Source organism: Octodon degus, unplaced genomic scaffold (genome assembly GCF_000260255.1).
Source record: "Octodon degus isolate 3935 unplaced genomic scaffold, OctDeg1.0 scaffold00081, whole genome shotgun sequence".
Taxonomy (NCBI): domain Eukaryota; kingdom Metazoa; phylum Chordata; class Mammalia; order Rodentia; family Octodontidae; genus Octodon; species Octodon degus.
The window spans coordinates 6,036,166-6,041,605 of record NW_004524657.1 but is presented as its reverse complement, the minus strand read 5'-3'; the positions used below and the strand labels follow the sequence as shown (position 1 = coordinate 6,041,605).

Here is a 5,440-nt window from a genome sequence, read left to right as displayed (position 1 = left end):
TCAATAGCTGCACTTTTTGCAAACTGTGGCTATGACAGTCCTGAATCAGAAGGGTTTCCTGCTTAAGCTGCAATAACTTTTCTGACTATGGATCATTGTTCCTTCTGTGGAAGATTTTTACAGTTCCTCTGATGCATTTGGAATGACTGTTTTAAAGTAATCTGCAGCTTTCCTGACAACTCCCTGCTCTCTCTCCTGCTAAGAACTATAGCCCTTTTGTGTTGTTCTTTAAAACCTTCAGCTACCATATCCACTTCTACCACCATATCCATAATCACCACCATAGGGACTGCCAGGGCTTCTTCCACCAAAAGTGCCTCCCTTCATGGGTCCATAATTTGACTGTTGTTGTCCACTATAATTTCCAAAACCATTATAGTTCCCACCACCACCGGTTACCACTTCAAAAATTTCTACCATCACTGTAACTGTCATATTCTCCTCCACCACCACTGTATCCACCACCTTGGTTTCCATGGCCTGATCAACCATCACCATACCCTCTTCTGCTACTGTAACCAGGACCACCACCATAGTTTCTATCATCACCTCCAAATCCATTATATCCACAATCACCTCCTCCATAACTACCTCTGCTGCCACTTCCTCCACCACCATAAGCTCCTCTTTTACCAAAGTTTCTACCATAGCCAAAATTCCCTCCACCACCTCCAAAGTTTCCTCCATGACCCATCAATTTTCCAGATCCACCTCCATGGCCTCTTTGTGATCCAGCAGACTGGATTTCTTGTTTAGAAAGGGCATTTTTCACTTCACAATTATGTCCATTAATAATGTAGTATTTCTGAACAACAATTTTATCAACTGTGTCATCATCATCAAAAGTTCCAAAAGCAAATCCTCTTTTTCCCACTCTGCCTGTCTCCCATAACTTGCATGGTTTCAATCTTGCCATAGCTTTCAAAGTAGTCTCTCAAATTCTATTTATCTGTATCTTCTTTAATACCACCAACAAAAAATTTCTTCACTGTTAGATGGGCACCAGGCTTTACTGAATCCTCTATAGAAACAGTTCTCTTTGATTCCAGTACATGCCCACCAACTTTGTGTGGTTGAGCACACATTGCTGCATCCACCTCTTTAAAACAAGAGTAAGTCACAAAACCAAAGCTTCTGGAGCTTTTTGTTTGAGGCTCTCTCATTACCACACAATCTGTGAGTGTGTCCCATTTCCCAAAGTGTTCTCTTAAATTACCATTGGTAGTTTCAAAACTCAGACCACCAATAAACATCTTCCTCAGCTGCTCTGGTTCCTTTGGATCATGGCCCTCCATTTTTGAGACCAGACTCACCTCTTCCAACTCCAGTTCAATATATACCATTGATGTTTTGAAGATGAAGGAAGCTGTGGTACTCAGGGAAGAACTAGGTCTGCTGAGGATGATAAGGGAGGGCTAGCACCCAGGTGTGGGGATCGATTTTGTTTCTTTTAAAATTTTAAACTTGGTCACTCCTTTACTACTTTGATGCTCCCTCCCACTGCCCTGGATGATAAAATAGCAGCGAGCTGGACAGACTTGTTTTTTCCCATTCGGAGGCATTGATCTCCTAAATCTAATTTTATGAATTATTAAATTTGTTATTTGATTCCATTTTTTCTTCATCTCTCATCATACCCCTCAAACACGTAGTTGGAGATCATAACCAGTTTTCTAATACCATGACACTACATAAAAGACCATCAACTGATATCCAACAAACTGATATCCAGTTTTAGTTACACACCTGAAAAAAAGCCAACACTCAAAATTTAACAAACTGACAGAGGAGAAATTAAGGAAAACACTTCTTTCACCAAATCATCCCCCAAAATGAAAAGCTAAGGAATTAATGTAACAAAGGAAGTAAAATATATCTACATTAGAAATTACAGAATTCTGAAAAAGGAGATCTAAGAGGATCAGAAAAACGAGAGATATCCCTGCTCTTGGGTAAAAAAACCAAACAAACAACATACTACTTTGAAGGTAACATTATGCAATACAACAACTATTGTTTATTTACTATTATTTTGTTTAGTGAAATTCTGTATCATTTCTATTGAGATTTTTTTTACCATTTTGTATTCTCTTTAATTGTTTTTAAAAAACCAACAGTAAAAATGGCCCTATTCCTAAAATTGTTATAAAGATTTAATGCAATCCCAGTCAAAATTAGCATATTGCACAGAAACAGAAAATATTCTTAAAAGTCATTTGGAATCAGATGAGACATAAAATGACAAAAACAATTCTATGCAACAAAGGCAAGCCTAGGGTATCATAACCCTTTAATTGAAGTTATACTCCGGATGGTACTGTGACTAAAAATAGCATGGTATTGGCAAAATAAAATACATGGCTTTTCACATATTAAAGGTTAAAACTAGATCGATGTCTGTAATCATGCACTACACCAACATAAAAATGAATCATAAATCTAAACATTAAAATAGAAACACTAAATCTACTGGAAGAGAGAATAGGTAAAACTCCTGAAGACATAGCTTTCATGTACAAAATCCCTATCACATAAGAAATAATACAAAGAATCAGTAACTGGGATTCATCTAATTAAGAAACTGTTGCACAGCAAAAGAAATTAACAAAAGAGTGAAAAGACAACCTAAAGAGTGATAATTTTTTTCTAGCTGTTCCTCAGACAAAGCACTAATGTCTAGTATATTCAAAGAATTTGAAAAAAATATGCCCCAAATTTAAAGACCCAATTCAAAAATGGGAATCTGAAATGAAGAAATACTTCGCAGAAGTATAAATAAATAAAGTACAATATAAATTCTTTATAAATGCATAAAAATGTGCAACATAACTGATATTTTGAGAGATGAAAATTAAAATAATGTGCTAAGATTTAATCTCAGTCCAGAAAAAAATTACTATCAAGAAATCAAAAAATATCAAATGCTAGTGGGGCTATGGGAGTAAAATAGTCCTTCTCCACTGTTACTGGAAAAGTAGACTGGACAACCACAGTAGAAATCAATGTGGAAATTTTTCGAAGAACTAGGCCTAGAAGTTCCGTTCAATCCAGCTAGTTTCCTTCTTGATATTTTCCCAAAAGAAATAAAAATATCAAAGCACAGTGATATATGTACACCCATATTTAGAGCAGCAAAATTTATGATAGCTAAATCTTGGAAACAGCCCAAATGTCCATCAACTGAATGGATCAAGAAGATGTAGGATTTTTTTTTAAAGTGGAGCACTGCTCAACCATAAAAAAGGATAAACTTGGGGCCGGGAGATGGCTCAGTAGAATAAATGCTTGCCTGGCAAGCTCAAGGGCCTGAGCTCAATCCCCGGTTCTGCCAAAAAATAAATAAATAAATAAATAAATAAATAAATAAATAAATAGGATAAACTTGAGACTTCTATAGCATTTCTGAAGCCTGAGATTTCCAAGATCAAAGTAATATTATGGAGTACTATTTGAGAGACCCTGTTTTTGATAGATAATATCTTCTTGCTCTGCCTTCACTTTGTAAAAAACATGATTCCTCTTTTTTATTAAAAAGAACTCTAAACCTTTTATACCAGTTTCATTCATAGAAGGTTTTTCCCTCAACATATAATTACCTAAATAAAAAAGATTTAATCACCTGCTGAAAGTCCACACCTACTGATAGAATCATCTTGAGAATTAGGATTTCAACACTTGAATTTTAGGGGATATAAACGTTCAGATCATAGCCCTTTCACTTATTCCACATATACTCTTTACTCTGCTTACCTTAACTACTTACTATGTTAACTACCAAGTAGTTAAGGTAAGCAGAGTAAAGAACATATGTGGAATAAGTAGTTAGCACAGTGTTAATTGATGGATTTTTTTTAAAAGTACAATGAGTTTTAGGAAAAATATAAACCTAGAAATTATTAATTTCTGTCTCCTATTCATAAATAGATTTGTTTACTCCTTTAAAAGTGAATCTGGCTGGTCATGGTGGCTCACACCTGTAATTCCAGCACTGAGTAAGCTGAAACAGGAGGATTCCCCTGAGTTCAAAGCCAACGTGGGCTGCATGCTGAACTGAAACACAGCCTGAACTGCATAGCAAGACCATGTCTCAAGGAAACAAAAGCTGTAAATCTGAACATGTAATTACTAATATATATAAGATACAAGTTTGAATATTTCCAGACCTAAAGTTGCTATTAAGGAGGTAGAGGTTTTTTTAGTTCAATTACTTTATAGGTTATATCAATTGCATACATTTACTTTATATCAATATAATACACTAAATGTATGCCAGCCTTAGTTTTAGTATATCTTCCCAAGTGCTACTTTGATCAAAATCTGGCTTTAGATTAGCAATTTTGTGTTCTCAAAAAAAAGGAGCTGGCAGTTTTCAGAGAGTAAACTTTTAGCTCAGAAAGAACACTCTGGTGGTGTCATTAAAATTTATTATACATTTGAGAAAATGTGACCAGGTAGGAAGTCACAAGAGGTGAGCTCAAGAATGACTAGGCTTACATTCAACTATCCTTAATTTCTAGATATAGACTAACTTCAAGTAACATATAGGGTTTGGAGCTATGAACATAAATTCTGAAATGGCACCTCATTTCTACTTTTACATATTTGCTCTTTTTATACATTTGCTCTTTTCTGACAAAAAAGAGATTCTGGGCAAATGAGACACTAGCTGGAAACATGAGGCTGTAGTCACCAAGAACAGAAAGAACTCCATTTGTAAGAATTCCCCAAAGTATCCACTCAAAAAAAATCATAGAATTTTTCAAGTGCTTCTTGAAAATATGCTAAGATGGAAAGTTAGAGTGAAGATAATGATTCAGAACAGACAGTAACTCAGAAGTCTAGTTATAAAATACTTTAAGGTGGAAAAAACATGCTAGCATTTCCCAAATCAGGCCAAATTCATGTTAGCTAATGCAGTTGTTTCCTACTGAGTCAGTGCACTATAGAAGGCAAGACATCCAACACTTTTGTAATAGGTCAAAGAAAAGAATGTGTGACTGGAGGGTGCGTGTGAGACTATGGCATGCCAGTGCTGCTCTGAGGACCACTGTGCAGGGAAACATCAGGGGTGACTGGTTTTTATCTTAAATGTGGGAACAATATGTATGACTCAATTTATATAGATAATGATTCGTTTTAAAAAGCCTGTATTTGATTACTTTTTGAGAGTTCATGATTATTTTGGTTGGACCAGTGGGATGACAGCTGCCTTTTAGTGTGGGATATTTAAAGTAGAACATTTGACATTTATTAAATAAAAGGGAGAATTATTATAGGACACATATGTAACATAGGAAAATCCAATTGGCATCAAGGTATTGCATAACCTTGACGCTAAGCTGAGATACATTCATTAGCATATCCCTGACTGTTTCGTCTGAGATTCTCTTGAAGACTTACATAGTGATGAAAGCATAGAGACACAGTCAAAGCATCTAGT

General features: G+C 35.5%; 1 pseudogene; it reads right to left on the bottom strand.

The window, feature by feature from the left end:
- Positions 1-228: 228 nt before the first annotated feature.
- LOC101565121 lies at positions 229-1,295 on the bottom strand (annotated as a pseudogene).
- Between the last annotated feature and the right edge of the window lie 4,145 nt (positions 1,296-5,440).